The 16,521-nt window shown below is 48.4% G+C and overlaps 1 protein-coding gene across 1 annotated transcript in view; it reads right to left on the bottom strand.

Annotated features, from left to right (window-relative positions):
- The window catches only part of LOC308199595 (uncharacterized protein), a 149,345-nt gene that overhangs the window by 22,958 nt on the left and 109,866 nt on the right, over window positions 1–16,521 (bottom strand). Inside the window, exons 10-12 of the mRNA XM_080603968.1 lie at window positions 9,014–9,127; window positions 3,229–3,346; window positions 1,300–1,861 (exon numbers count right to left, since the gene is read on the bottom strand). The gene's annotated coding sequence lies outside the window, so the exon portion shown is untranslated. The remainder of the gene's footprint in view (window positions 1–1,299; window positions 1,862–3,228; window positions 3,347–9,013; window positions 9,128–16,521) is intronic.

Raw genomic sequence — 16,521 nt, forward strand, 5'->3', positions numbered from 1 at the left:
TCCATCTGTCGAGTCAGAATTATTCCACTTGAAAAACACTGAAAATTCCCTGGAGTACAGCAACTGTCCCAATTCCCACGTGAGCTGTCTCACCATCAGCCACAAGCTGCTCAGAGGAACGGGAAGGGTTCTGGTCCCAGCCCTTCCTCCTTCCCTCCCTTTTTATTTGCAGATAAAACCACCACTTCTACTTTCAACAACATTCTTGTCTGGCCAGACCTTCATAAATTCACCTCATTAACCCGACGTAAGGCAGGATCCTCAGCTCTCTGGCTGCTGACCTTTTTCCGGGACAGAAAGAGCACTGTGAACATTCTCTTTTGGAGGGAATCAAAAAAGCAATCAAAGAAAGTCTCTGCTGTCCTGGGAAATTTTCTGTGCACTGGGAGTCTCATCAAACCAGGGGAAAGAAAGCAATAGCAAATTTAACAGTGCCATCCATAGCAGACACAGATGGCTGCAGTTCCTAAATAAGCATTACATTAGTACAAAGGAGAGAGAAAAAAATTAAAGGGAGAAAGAAAAAATATAACAGCTGTATCTTAAGCCTGGAGGCTGATGCTAAATCTACGTTTGTAGATGCTCTCAGCACTGGCAATAAAAGTCAACTTGCTCCTACGTTAAAGGGGCACTGCCGAGTGCTTTACGTACAGCCCTCCTTCATTCGGTGGGCATCCCTCAGCTGCCCCACTGCCTGGGACCCATGCTGGAATGGGAGGGCATGGGGGCAAAGGGAGAAAGCAGTGGGAAAAGCATTAATATTTAAAGCAGCATTTTGCACTGCTCTGAATGGGGTGTTGTGATTAAAAAAATCAATAGCGTGCAATGGCTTTCACTACACTGACAGAAAGATCATTTGCCCTCTCGTCACTGCTGTCAAGCTAAGACCGCGGCTAAAACAACTTCCCCAGTGCATGGCCTATCGTTCTGCTCGGCAGGCAAAATGGAGGCGGAAGAACTGGGGATCTCGACTAGAAATCCTGACTCCTCCGAAGTGGGGGAAGCCACCGGTGCCTCAGGAGCTCAGGCGAGCATGGTGAGGTTCAGACAAAGCTCTGTTCTCAGCCCAAGGCTGTTGGGAGATTTTTCTCCACGATCTGGAAGGCAAAACATGAGCTTGCTGCCAGCAAAGATCACAGTTGACACAAATATTGGAGGAGCAGTAAATGATGACACGAGCGAGCTGGTTACAGTAGGCAGGCTGTGTTTGCAGATACACGGGCTGACTACAAATGGCCTTTCAAATATCCACATGCCAGGCTGGACCTGAGAAATAAAAACACAAAGGGGCGCACTTACGAGTCATGCCACGCGCAACAGGCAGGTCAGGGAGAGCTGCTGGGTGTAAAGGGATGACCTAGCTCCTGAAGGCCAGTGTACAAGGACATGGTGGGCAAGGAGCCCCCTCCGATGCCCCAGGCCCGGGCCACCTGGTCTCCGTGCTGCTGCACATGTCTGAGCCACAGCGAATTCAGGCACGTGCTTAAGAAAAGGTCTTCCCAGCCGAGCATCTTTGTCCTCACGCAGCACGCGGGCAGCTCCCCAGCAATGCTCCAGCTCTTCATGACTGGAGGCCACCTAAATAACTGGGATGACCAGAACATCGAGCTCAAATGACACACATGTTGGCCTTCAGGGGAAGATGTTTCTTGTCATCTCGCACGTCGGTTGTTTCTCTCCTCTGCTTTTCAAAAGCAACCAGTCAGCTTTCATTCCTGCTATTGTTCCCATTAGTCGATGACAAAGTGCAAAATTTCTCATCTCTGTCACGTCAAAGCTGTGTTATCTTTCACCTCCTTCCCCTGAATTCCTTCCATCCGTTACTGAGAGATGGGTTTACACTGAGCCAGGGGAAGAAAGCCTGCAAAATCCAAGCACAGGGAAGAGACACGACCTGCATTCCTGGAGGCACTCCTCAGCTGAGTGTCTGCAAGCCAGGAGAGCACACCGGACAGCTCAAAGCCACATACGTGATTGGGCCTGGGCAACATTTTTTATCACATTCATTTCTTTTTTATCACACTGCATTATAACATTCACATTCTCTAAGATACTTGGGTGCCTCAGCAAGCCCTCGTTCCCCTCCTTGGCTACACCATTGCTCATGAATGTTATTTTTTTTTTTTTTTTTGCTATCATCTTTCCTCTTTCTCTACGAAGTAGCTTTGCTGATTAATTATCACCTTTGGGATGGCTCGTAGAGCACAAGCTTTGAGGCTGAGGAGTTGAAAGGATGGCATCACACAAGCAGGCCAGGTTTGGCTGCTACTGCCAGAGCTGCCTGGGGATTTCCCATCCAGAGCGCACTGAGTTCTGGCAAAGGAAATGGTTCACCTGGACACGTCGGTGTCAACACGTTCCTGATTCCAGACAAAAATATGACCCAGGTGTTTTGATAACATCAAAACATTATGTTTCATTATTTTGAGGGCATGGAATAGTTTAATTTTCATTTTAAAATAAGTTTGCACTTAGAAGCTTTTTTTACATTCCAATTGCTTTTAAATGCCAAAAAATCAAGTCAAAATATGTAAACAATTTTTAAATGGTTTCACAGGGACATTTCAGAACAAAAAATACATTTAAATTAAACTGCAACTTTGCCATGAAATGGAAAATACGCTTCTTGCTCAGCTCCAGACATTAACATAGCACCTCAATGGGATTTAATATGATTGAGGGAACCCACCCAGGCACGACAGAGCCCTGGGCTTGTGTGGGCTGTGAGAGGGGACGTGAAAATGCAGGCTGAGCTGGGAGAGCAAAGAGGCAGAAGGACCAGCCGAGAGCAGCGCTGTCGGACAGGAGAATGTGAATTTGTGACGCCAGGTGGGGTGTCTGCACGTGGGCCAGCTTTCAGAGTTCAGGGATGTGAACGGAGGAACCACCAGAGAAGGAAATTTCAGAGCACTCATTTCAAGGGCATTCCACTGAACTATTTTTAATCCCATCAATTAGCTAAAAAATGAAGAAGAAAAAAAAAAAAGAAAGAAAGAAAGAAAGAACACAATTTTCCTTTCCCTCCCTCCAAAGCAGACTTCCCGTTGTGTCAGTGCAGAGTGGCACTGAGGAGCTCTTGGTGGCATCACAATCTGCAAGCATCATCTTCATCAGCCCAAGCTGCTCTGAACTCTGATTGTCACCAGAGAAAGTGCATCAGTGCTTAGTGGATGTCTGGGATAAGAGGCATAGCCATGCTCTAAAGCACATTAATTGCTTATTAATTACCCCATTAATCACGGTGACACCTTTGTCTGCATTCCCAGAGGCACACTTGCAGTTAGCTGGGACTGTCACACTGCTTTATGTAAACGGAGTGAGCTTTGCTCCCTTGCTCCAGACCCTCCTGGGTAAAGGGTAAAAAGAAAACAAAACAGAACAAAATAATTAATAGTAACAACAACAAATAGAAATCAACCCATGTGTTACAGAGTATCCCAAGAGCAGCAGGGCAGGCCCTGGTACAGTGCAGGCAGTAGGAAACATACCCTTCAGTGGCAATGGGCAGGGCAAGAAAACACACAGCACGGAGGAACTGTATTGCAGTGATGTTCTGAAGTCCTCAAAGCTTGGAATTTAGGCGGCGATTTGTAAAGCCAGCATCAGACCAGGTTGACCAGCACCGAACAGAGAAAGCGGGATGCTGAGGAGACTCACCCAGGCTACATCCTCAGCAAGGGCAGCTCGCGGCATCCTACCAAGACACGAGCGGGTCCGGCAGGAGAGGCCCTGCACAGCCAGAGCCAAGCAGAGCAGCCCAAGGAGAAAGACAGGGCTCAGGCATCGCTGCAAACACCGCTCACCCTGGGCTGACAGCAGTGGAAAAGCCTCCTCCTAAGGCCAGCCGGGCTGCCAGCTCACGGAGCACATCCAGGGCTTTGCTGCAGCTTCTTCCCACAGGCAACTGCAAGTTATCATTAAATCACAGAAAGCTGTAAACCAATCACCAGGGAAAATTTCTGTTCCATCACCGGTGCTTTTTCTTTATTTTATTATTTATAGCACACTCTGATTTCCAGCAACTTTTTTTATTATAAAAAAAATTATTTTCTTTGTCTGAAAATTGATATAAAAAGAAATCCATCTCTCAGCCGTCATTTCTCTTAATGATGTTTACATCAGCAGATGGGGAAAAAATCACTTTTTAAACAGAATTTATTACCCGCTGACCCAAAGCTTTACCATACATCACTGTGGTTTCAGAAAGTTAGTTTCCACAGCAACATGATGTAACTCTCCAGCGTGTCTGCGAGCTGCCAGTGTTAACTCTTCCAGCCCTACTCCTGTGCTGTATCTTTTGTAAGAGAGTATCTTGGCCACGTCGGCTGTTACTGGAAGACCTCAGAGTTGGTTAGAAGGGAAAGCTCAGGTGCAGGAACCCTGTGCAGATAGAGCCACCTGAATTCCCTTGTTTGGTGAGATACCAAATCAGCTGCAAGCAAGTGTGAATGCCTGCAGGTGTCCTGAGCAGAGGGAGCAGCTCTGGGCACAGCCAGCTCCCGCTGGGCACCGGCAGCACTGAAGGAAGAAGGATGCCTGGAGATGCTGGCACAGGGTGCTGAAAGCGAGCACCATCATCTGCCCCGCCAGCAGGAACCCAAGCCTCGTATCAGGTCCTCGTCCATGCAATCTGCTCCAGTGCTAAGCCAAGGCTGCCGAGGAAATCAGGGAGAGAAAAACAATACAGGCATAGGGACACTTCGGATGCAGCAAGGAGACCCTGGGGACTTCAAGTAAAGATGGACGAGTGGGCACAGCTTCACTTTAGACTTCAGAAATGGATGGTGAATTCCACTGGGACTGAGGAACTGGGGTTTGTCTCTGGTCCTGTGTTTCCCTTCTTCACTGTGAAACTGCAGCTTGGCGTGGAAATTCCCAGAGACCAGACACGCTGGCTACCTGTCCACACGTACCCAAGCATCTCCCGAGGTCTGCCAGAGAGCAGAGACCAGCAGGCCAAAGAGAATGAGCCCCAAGCAATAAGCAGCACCGCCTCGTGGAAGGGATGGGCTCGGGCAGCACAAGGCACCCCTCAGGTCTCTGCTCCTCCCAGGATCTCTGCTCCAAGATCCATCCTTCGGTCCCACAGAAATGGCCACGCTCCAGCCACAAGTGGCTTTAGCAGAAAGCTGGCTACTTAGCAATCAAGGCCGAGCTCCAATAGAGACAGTTGCACCTATCACTGCATTTATTGATTGCCAGGATGTTGATAAACAATTGATTTTTTTCTGCAAATGTCACCTGGAAGGAGTTTTATACTTCTCTCTACAGGGAGCAAGCAATTGCAAGAGCCTAACAAACACACAGAAAACGAACTCCCTTCCGCTAAGGCAGATAACTCCTGGCAGCAACAGCCGAGTAACATGAATAAGTTGCTTCTACTGGGATTTCAGAGTCTACTGTGGTGGGAGATGGGAAAAGCATTTACTCCAGTGTTCTGGCTCAGACACCAGAAAGTCACTTGGGCACCTTGTAAAAGGAATCGAACACCTACAGGTCCTTGGCGTGAGCCAGGCTCAGAGCAGCACTGCCCCACCTGATGGGGGACACTCGTCGGACTTTGATGCATGCCTGTGGTAGACCACAGGCTGCAGGGACGAATGCTGCGGGGGCTGTGGGAGGCAGGTGGCAATGCACAGAGACAAGGGGTGCAAGGCAGAGAGCAGCCCCTCACGAGCCATGCTCTAATGCTGGACACGAAGCTGTTGAGAAGAAAAAAACACCAATGTCAAAATGAAGAGAGGACAATGCAGGCGGGATGTTTCTCCATGCATTAGTGGCCAAGGCAGCACAATTACAAATGAACGACTCAAACCAATTAGGCAATTAACCGAGGAGACAATCCCAAGGATGCCGACAAGGGTAACGTAAGCATCAGCATTCTCATGAGACAGCTGGGAAGAGGGAAAGGTTTGCTTGCATTTTGCAGCTCTGGAGGCAGCTTACCAGCCCGGGCAGAGGCGGGTGCCCTCGCAGCGCAGACTCTGGCCACATGCACTGCACAGCCCCCGAGGGTATCGCTCGTGCTTGGCTCCCCTGCCAGGCCAGGGTATGCCATGGTAGGGTTTGCACAAGCTGTTCCCCTTGGGAGAAGCATTTTCTCTGCACTAAACATTACTAAAGGAGAAAGATCCATTACGTTTCTGCTGATCCAGCACTTCTTCAAAGAGGCAAGTACGGCAGCATGCTACTCGAATGCTGTTCGGAGGACAACACAAAAATAAATAATAAAAAAAAGAGACTGTGCATTACTGTGAGCCCATCTTACATTTTCAGCCTAATTTCCAAGGGAATCACTCACGCTGCATAGGAGTGTGGTTGTGTGCATCCCTGGTAACTTTTGAAGCTATTGACTTATTTCAACCAAGCTTCAACAGAAAGGTGACAGCATCAGGGATAATTATGTCCTTACAGATTTCGGAAAAACAGGAGTTTACAGGGAAGATAAACAAACTGCAAGTTACCTGGCTCTAAGAATACCTCAAAACTGATGCTATAAATCATGTTAGAAACCAGAGGGCCATTTACATATCACCCTACCTTGAGAAAATTTTAATTAGCGTTCACAAGAGGCACCAAAGCCCCCAGGTGCACAGATACACTGGAAACCAGACCTCGCCAGCCCTGATGTCCCCAGGAACGCTCAGAGCTCTGCTGGGCGAGTCTTCTAAGGAATTAGAAACACGTCAGTCTGTGTGCTGTGCAGTCTGGTGCTCACACAGCCTCTGCCATGGTCTCCAAAGGTGACAGGAGCTTCCTCCATAACCCACCTTCTCTGCTTCTTACACCAGGAGAAAGCTCCCATGAGAGGGGACGATGCTCAGCCCCACAGAAGCACAACCAGACTGGCCAAGCAGCTCTGGGAGGAAAGCTTGCCACTTCCGTTCACTGCAAAACCTTGTTTTAACAGCAAGCATCCAGCCACAGAGACCGAGGTCCTAGTGCTGTTGAGCCCGAGAAGGTCTAAACCCACATCTCCACATCCCAGGCACTTCTCAGGCTTCCCAAAGCACAGAGCTCACCCAGACTCTCGGCCCCCTTGCCTTCCTCAGTACTGCTGATATAGGGCAGTCCCTGTCCTCTGCCTGAATAAAAGGATTTCTAGCACTTGGAACTGTTCTCCAAAAAAAGAGAGTCTGCCCCCAGAAATGCATTTCAATTGGTATATCAAATGTGTACTCATCACTGCAATAATTAATTAGCAAATACGTAATGGTTTTGGGAAAGCTGATTCAGGAGATTGTGACCATATGCAGCCAAAAACAATTACTCTGACTGAATCTGCCCTAAAAACGATTCAAGCTTCCTTTTCTGCATTTTATACAGCAGCCCATGCACAAGTTAGAGTCTCCAGTAAAGCTACTCTGTTCTAATCGGCATTGGTTCTGCCAAAAAAAATACAGTCGCATTTTCAGAGATATGAGCGGCACACCGATAGGGTTAGTATCATTATCGAAGATCAGACACAAGATTAGTATCATTATCAAAATCAGCCTACCAATGCCATTTCCTCCACTTATCTTAAAATCCTCGAGTCTATCAGAGGATGTTGACCTTTATATCAAAAAATGTCGAGCAGCCTATTTATCAGAAAGCTTCGAATTAGATGACCTAGAAGAAGAAAGCTTTTGCCGAAGCAAATCCCACCCCTCGAGCAGGGAGGTGGTCTATGAGCTGCAAAATGCGCAGACAGGTTGGAGCCCGCGTTTCGGAAAGCCAGCTTCAGGCTCGCACAAAATAGTCTGCTTGATTGAAGGAGATGTACTAATCGATCGGGCAGCGCAGTCATGAGGTGTTGTACAATTCCTGCCGAGGACTGAGAGATACATCCATCATCACAGCTGGCTGCGCCAGGCGGGAGCGGAGCGTGCGGGGCTTTAATTCCTCGCCCTTTTGAACAGCACCAGCCCATGGCATGGGACCAGGCTCACGGCTGGATTCAGACAGGCGTCCCCACATCAGGCACAGTCCTTTCCCACAGTTTTCCATGTCTGCTGCCTGGGCCACATGAAAGCTCATCTCTCCATTTCTATTGTGAGGCATTGAGAAATGAATTTGTTGCACAGAGAAGTCCAGGATGCACAAGCTACGGCAAGCAAGCGGCCGCGGCTCGAGCCCTGCGGGGTGAGCAGCAGGAATGACCCCATGCACGTCCCCAGCCCTTTGAAGCAAGGTGCACCAGCACTCAGCACACCTGGGCTGAGCGTCCACACCTCATCCACCTAGGAGCACCTGCACATCCCAGAACTCCTCCATTTCCAGCATTCCTGAGGTCCTCACCATCTATCCGTGCCATCGCAGTGCTGGGGGTCACCCTATATCTTGCCATCATTGCTCCGCACTGCGGGCTGACAGCAGGCTGCTCCTTCGCAGCCCTTCCTCCAGATATTCTCACCAGCAGGATCTGTCATTGAACCCAGTCCCAAAAGTCCTGCACTACTCATGCGAAACTCCCACTGAAGTCAAAAGGAACATAAAATAAAACCAGCTGCTCTTCGCTGTCACAGCCTAAGTGCATTAATGTCTTTTTATCTACGTGGGGGCAGAACGGCCGACCTCCGTTTCCATGCAATCGGTGTTAATAAAATCTCCCTCTGCAAAAGCGACAGGGGAAGATACACTTCAATTGGCATATTTTATCTGAATTGAAATTTGAGTGCGAGTCTCATGTTCGTAAAAACCTCTGTTAATAACTCTCATGTGTGACCCTCCTCTGAGACCAGCTTTTGGGCTGATTATTGCCAAAGAAAATGCTTAGGAAACATCTATATAAGGCAGCCCCCAGCTTTGGCTTACAATCAGGAAGTCATCTTAGAAATGCTTTTTTCAGTCAGTTTAGGTTATTTTCACAGCAAAATTAAAAGCAATCAGCCAGCATCCCCAGACAGCCTTTGTTGCATGCAGGCAGCTTTGTGGAGATAGGCACTCAGCTGTCCCCAGAAAACAGCAGCAACTTCTGGCACGTGTTGTGCAAACACCGCTCCATGGAAATAACCACCTTCAGAAATCTTACCTCCCTCTTTAAACCGCACACGGCACCAGGGTAGTCGTGAACTCTTTGAAGAACCACATTATGGACATATCTTCCAGGTCGCATCCTTCCTCTTCTTCATTTCTGGCAGAGTCACTGAACACACAGGCACCAAAAACACACTTAGAAGAAGTTTAGGGGATTTACCAGCACATGTAGAAGCTCAGCTGTGCTCTAGCCAGCTGCTCACACTTCCATCCTGGAAAGGTTGAGCCATCCCAAATCTCAGGAAGTCTCCAAACACCAACAAGAGAGAGAAATGAAGGCTAGCATACAGGGCAGAATCCAAGCAAAGATCTTAAAGAAAAAATACAGCTTTGATGGACATGAGGCACACTAGCCCACGAGATGGGCAGCAGCTTGCAGACAATCAAGTTATCACACCAAGAAACATACTCTAAAATTCTGTAGAGGCAAAATTACGCAGTCATTCCTTTACCTACGTGCCAGTTATAGCTGATCGGGCTTCCCGAGCCTGGCAACACACACAAAGGGTTGCACTGATTGAAACAGGAACAACTTCACACAAAACCCCTGGAGGTGTGGGAATCCTGCATCGGATACCTCCACAGCCTGCAGGGATGTAATTCATATCGCCCCTGCTCTCCCCCTGCAAAGCTCCCAGGAAAACACCCTGATTCGCAGCTACCAACCAGTCTCAGCAGGCCAATAGCTGTCTGCACTTTCACTCGAAGCCAGACTGCTGCACAGAAGCAAATTCAAGATTCCCAGGGCAGAAGAAATGTAGGTGAGAGGAGGCACGGTTCTGCAAGAGAGGCTGGTGCTTGAAGCTGGAAAAGACCGAGGTGGGTCTCTGGGTTATTTGTGGTGCTTATTGCAGAGAGCACCATAAGCAAGCACGTGTGGCAGTGCAGGCAGCAGGGACAAGGCAGCTCCCTGCCCTGATCGTTTTAACATTTTCAGGGGAAGGGGAAGAGGAGGGGAAGGAGATGGGAACCCAGCAGCACTGCAGCAGAGGTGGCCTGCACGGGAGGCACAAAAAGCACAGTAAAGGAGAAGTGAGGAGCCTGTCCAGTAGGCTCAGTGTCTCAAGACGCATTCCCAGGGAAACTAACAAATATCCGTGAGTTTCATCAGGAGAATAACCCCACACAAGGGAGAAAAACTGTCCGGAGACAAACCATTACAACCAGTGGTACGCAGGACACAGAACTTGGCCCAAGCCAGGTCAGTTTAGGTAAGAGTCACATCCTTGGAGCTGAGAGACGGGAGGGGAAAGGCAGCAATGGGGAGGGGAAGCAGCGGGATACCCAAGGGGGCATCGACCTCTCATGGATGCCGTGGACATGGAGCCCTGATGGTCAAGGACCTAGGCGAGATGTGCTCTCAGCAACAACTCTTCGAGTTTCCCCAGCTACACCTACTGCCCAACCTTCCATTCCCCTACCCACAGACTTGCTGCATCCTCCTTACATTTTCCTCAGTGCTCTTGAAATGATGCTCAGACAATGCTTTCTTCATATGCACGCTATTTCTGCCTTTTCCCTACAAATCCCTTGTTCTGTTCCAGACTGATATTAACCGTTTTTACCAGAAGCTCCTTTTCTGAGCAAGCTGCTGTTAACAGCAACTGTGTCTGTCTACAGCAAATGAAAAGAAATGATGAATGCACTTCATCAGTCAAGGCAGAAGAAGTGATAGCAACACAAAGAGGTGGTAAACAAGCAAGGCATCCACAGAGTATTTCAAAAGTAAATCAAGTTACGGAAACAATTAAAGGAAATAGAGAATTTGTCTGCAATTACTAGCTATATTGCTTTTCCCATTTGTACAGTATGCTATGCAGTATCAAAATGAAGAAGTAACCTGCATTTTTAAAGTTTCAACATTTAATCTGTAATAGCAGATCTTTTTCCAGTTGGGAGAACAGGTGTAAATCTCCCTCTCTTCTGTGCAGCTCCACCGAGAGGAAACTTGGCTGTAACTTGAACACTACATCCAAAGCTGGGGCAGAACTGAGGCTGCAGAGGTGGAAACGGGGCCAGCACCTCCCCAGCAGGCCCTGACAGCCTTTTTGGAGGCTCTGACCAGTGAGCAAACAGACACATCCCTTCAGCCCTCGCTGCTCAGCAGGTAACAAACCACCACAAAAAGCATTAACTCAATTTATGATTTTTTTCTTGCATTTTTCAGAGGTTCAAGCTGTAGCAGGTGAACCCCACTCTTCCCAATCTATGTTAAAGCAATGACAATAATGATTTTTTGGTCTACACCATTCCAGCTCAATGCACGAACCGTAGTACTGCCGCCTTGGTATTGAAAAAGGCTGAAATATCAATGGGCAGCATCTAATTGATTGTGGAAGGCTAGTGAATACAGACGGAGAAAGAAGGGGGCAATTCACCTCAGTTTTACAATTAATCTATCTAATAAGCCTCAATTAATTTATTATTATCTCTCAATAAGTGCAAAAGAGAGGTGTGACTGCTGCAGATCACGACATGGCCCAGCAGCACTGACAGCTTTAGGGTGACAGCATGGATTTGTGACAGCCCGCTCTGTCACCTCATCCCAGGCACCGTCCCTGCATCTCCTCGCCTCTCCTAACCCCTCTTGCAAGCACGGGGCTGTGGAGCACACTGGCTCCGAGATGTACCCCGAAATCCCCAATGCGCTCAGGCACCGGAGGGACAGGAGCCAAGCGAGGAGGATGCATAGCAGCCCGGTGGCCTCGCTGTCAGCCCTCGCAGTGCTCTCCTGCTCACTCAAAGCACGTACGTTCGAAGTGTGTGCAACCCTTCCCGTACTCACTAAGCTTCTTGGCAAAGTCAAATCCTGCATCAGAGAGTAGAACTGATTTTGTCCTGAATACATGGGCTTTAGCAGCGTTCATTTAGCCCCCCTCTCTTTCTCCATGGATGGCTTGAACAAAACCCTTCGGGAAAAGATTTGCTGAAGAATGGGGATGGAGATTCCCTCCCCGCCGCCCTCAGCAAAAGCCTGGTCCCTCCCTTTGTGGGAGGCACAGTGACGGTGAACTCACACGGGCGGTCACACAGCCCCGAAATCTGCTCCTCCAAATTGCTCCAACCCACCAGGGAACAGACTCGATGCCACGTGTTGCCCATGTCCAAACAAATCCAGCCCATGGGGCATGAATTTTGCATTTCATCTTTCTTTGACTGCAGCCAGGATAAAAGCAGGAGCTTTCCTATGCATACACATTAAAAGAAACATGTCAGGTTATGGTAAGGAAGGGCATACTGCTGCTGTCCTGCAAGAGCAGGGGAGACATTTGATAGTTTTCCTTCCCCAAAGTTAGACAAAATTTCAGCAATTCCTAAAATTTGCCAAAACAAGAAAACAAAAAGACTCCAGGAAAGAATCAAAGATAATGGTGGCTCAGTCTGAAACAGGGCAAACTTCAGATCACGTGGAAGTCTCACAGAGCAACTGGAACTTTAATTTAAAAGAGAATATTTCAAACATCCCAGATTTGCTTTCTTTTTCTTTTAAATCAAATGAGAATATTAATTTTTTAAAGCACTCCCAGCGAAAAAAGCAGGTTTCAGTGCAAAGCTTCCAAAATGAAAAATTCTTTTGCAGGCTTCATCTAAAGAGACAAAGGCTTTGCATTTTTTAGTTCAAATGGATTGCATCTGTCTTCTTTCCCGATAAAAGAGAATGGTGCTTCTGGACAAATCCTGAGCTGGCCTGGGGGCAGGCTATAATCTGTGCAGCTCCAGCCAGCAGCAAGGAAATGGAGTGAGGAAGCTGTGCAGCGCTCCACTGCTTGCTTAACCAGTGCAGACTGATGTAATGGAGTTTCCCCCAAAGTGAGGTTCAGAACAGAATCAAGAAAAAGTTGTTTTTAATCCTAATTAGGATGATGAAGGTCATTTCAGAGCCGGACATGACTAGTGTGCATTTCTGCAAAGCCATGTAGAGCCATAGGAGCGGTAGTTTGGCATTATCAGACTGCTTTCCATGATGCCCCTTTCCTCTGGGTGCAGGTAGGACAGCAGAGCGCAGTGGAGATGAGCTCACCCTGAAGAGGACAGCCCGCGCCAAGGAACCAAGCATCTCAATTACAGTTCCCCCAAATCAGTTCTGGCAGAAGCTCTCTGGTGTTGCATTTGCTCCTAGCTGCAGGCTTTGGTTCATTTAAAGCAAACAATTTGACTCAACTCAAAACAAAGCTCTTCAATTTGGATTTGCCCCAGATGGATTTTTTTTTTTAACTTATTTTTTCAAGTGTAAGATAGAAATCAAGAATTACACAAGTTGCTATGCCCATGTAACTAGCACTAGGGCGGAAAATTCCCATCCAGTTCTGGAACCAAATTCAGAGCAGGTCCTGCACACAGCATTCACTTACAAGAAACAAATGAATTTTCCTCTGAGTTATCAGGAAGCACTAATGAAACATCCTTTTATGAATAAAAACAGGCTGCTAACTTGCAGCAAAAATCCCAGCATTAAAAGGGTTCATTAATACATGCAAGATTTGCCCGACCAGACAAGAGCAGCGGTGCCCTAGCAATGCAGAATGTTGTCTCTGGAAGTGCTTAATTCCATATGCTTCAGAGGACAGAAGAGAAAAAAATAATTAAAAGGTTCTTAATGCATCTGGCCAATTAAATAAAGCTGTAAATGGTGAGGAAATAATTCCTTCCTGACCCCTGCAGCAATCAGCTGCTGACCTGAAGCATGAGAATTGATTAGCCTTATCTTACTGTAGCATGTATAACTACAAATGTTATTATTGGCCATAAAATCAGCCAGCCCTTTATGGAACCCATTGGTAGCATTTGGCTTCGTGACCTCCCAAACCATGAATTTTGTGGGTTAGAAGAAGCGCCCAGTGGTGGATGAGGCTCCCCGAGATGATCCTCCCCTACAAAACTGGGATTTGGGGGAGATGGCTTCCAATGGTGCCCTAGTCCAGCACTCAGAAATGAGGTGACGTGCAGGGTAAAAATGTTCACAGGAAGATCCCATTCACAGCTCTGAGCCACCGGTGTCATTCCTCACCTCCAATCAGCCACCCTTCGTCTCCTCTCACTCCGTTAACAGCACGGCTGTCAGCACAGGACTAAGTGAATGTCATCACATTGTTGCTGGGGTGCGATCCACCCTCATCTTCCTCACCCTTCCTCCCCACATAAATCCCATGCCCCCGATGCCAGTGCTCTCTCAGCACCTGCTCTGGAGCAAAACGCCACTTGCAAGAGTTGGAGCACCACCCTCCGAGCCGACCAGTAAGCAATCGCTGGCTCTCTCGCCACGCAGTCTCTCCATCAGTCGTGCCTCTCTCTGTTCCCTCCCTCAGGCTTTTGTGGCTTCAGTCCCCAAGGGTGGTATCAGGGAGGGTATCTCAGAAGAGGTACTGGAGTTGCAGCCAAAATCCATGTCTCTGATGAGTTTTTGCCCAGTTCAGTCTCTCGGGAACATCAGGGCCCAGATATCTCATACCAGACAAGCCTGGAGGGGACAGGCATTTGGAAAGGCACGGCTCAATGTTCTCTGTGATGGAAATGAAAAATTCCCAAATTCCTTACGGGTGCAACACCGAGGGCCCCATCACACTTCCACCCTTACTGTAGTCACAGAACAACGAGACAACAGAGCATTAAGAGTGCTATTAAAACTGGTAATGCTCCGAGGACAAAAATTACATTTGCACTGCATCGAGAAGGGAGCCTGAAAGAGGAATGATCAGTGCTGGTCACTCCAGGGCAGCAGCAAAGCCCAGCCATTAAAGCCGAACAAAGTAAGATGAAATGCTGAAGAAATCCAGCTTGAGCCCAGCTCCATTAGCGGTACTGCCAGCACGGAAAGGGGATGCAACGTGGCCTGTGTGACCAAGATGGTACAAAAGATCAATGTGCAAGTCTGATGCTTTGAGGACCAACTAAGAGGCCAAAGATTTGCAGTCTCCTGATGGAGGGGGCAAACCCGCCCTGTTTGGGGCACAGCTTTAGAGAGCATCTTCAAGTGAGCAGTCAGAGATTACCCGGAGGGATTCAGAGATGCAGACTGGAGGAGAAGTCAATTCCCACGGCACTGGGGATGTGTCCTCACCTCAGCCTGGCTATGCGTGATGCTGACAGCTTCTGGCATGACCACTGTCTCTGTGGTCCCATGCCCAGCCCACAGAAGCGCACTAGTTTTGTGATGCCTTAACCACATGCCCGAGACTGCCCCACCAGGCTTCTCCTCCCCATCCTTTTCCGGGCGGCTGGCTGCAGGGCAGGGATGCTCCGTGACATGAAACACGTCCCCGTACCCAGCCTTACACCCGCACCTCAGAGAGCAGAGCCCTGCACCGCACTGTGCCGCCTGCGTGCCTTTCCGGAGGTACCTGTGTGCTCAACTTCACCCCTCCTGGTCAGGGGGCATTTTACATTAATTAATAATAAAATTAATAACAGGGGGACATTTACACTAATAACCTCAAAAAAAAAAAAAGAAGCAGAGGAGACAGAAGAAAAAGGAAAGACAGAAGGGGAAGGGAGACAAAAGGGAGTGGGCAGCTGCACACTTCAGATCCAGACCTGCTTGAACTCAGCTCGCCTGGAAACTCATTTCTTTTGATGACAGCCCCAATTAGCGTGTGGCTGGCTGGCAACCCAGGCAGCAGGGAGCTGGTCTCTATGGAGAGCTGGAGAGAGAGGGGAAAATTTCATTCACCTGCATGGCTGGCAAAAGCCTGATGTGCTTAAATCTTTCAGATAGCTGCCTGTGGTCATATTTAACGTTGCCACCTGACTAGAGCAGAGAAAGGTGGTGAGTATCTTGACTGGAGTCAGTGTGAATATGCAGCATCCCAGCGGGCTCCTGCTCAGGCCCATCCCTCTGGCTCAGAGAGAGGCACGTGCCACAAGCAGCTGTGAATCCGCAACAGAAGGCCACATGCTTTTATGCAGGAATAAGTTTAGATCCGGCAGGATTTCTCTGAGGACCTCCCCACAATGGCCACGGGCGAAGCATTCCCCCTGGGGGGAGCAGGCACAAGGGCTGGACAAGCTGATCCTTGCTCTTCCCCTTCACTTAATGAAGAGATGGAGAAGAAATGAGCTTTGCCATCCGTTTTGACTATCAGAAGTCTGAAATTTATAAAAAAAACAAACAAACAAAAAAAACTATATTTTGCTGGTTGCATCTGTCCTACCTAGTACCAAGGTTCTCCTACTTCTGGGTAGGGATGTCCCATCACGGTGCCGTCTTACAGGCTCCTGGGAGATGGGAACCCTGCAAGCCATGTGGCAGGCTCCAGGAACAGAAAGGTGAAAATGAAGTGGAATACAGAGAGCCAACAGACAGCAGTGAAAAGAGAGTAGGCAAAATAAAGAGGTGAGGGGGGACAAGAACACAAGGCGCGGAGGGCTAACTGAGTCCATCGGAGGAATGTCTCCAGCTGCTCCCTGCATTCCCCTGAGCTTTGCAGGAGCTTTACAGCTAAGTCCAATAACAAATACCCACTGTACCAAAGAGATTATCTGTGTTTAAACAAGCAAGGGGGAAAG

This window comes from Anser brachyrhynchus, assembly GCF_964034855.1.
Source record: "Anser brachyrhynchus genome assembly, chromosome: 9".
NCBI classification, from domain to species: Eukaryota; Metazoa; Chordata; class Aves; order Anseriformes; family Anatidae; genus Anser; species Anser brachyrhynchus.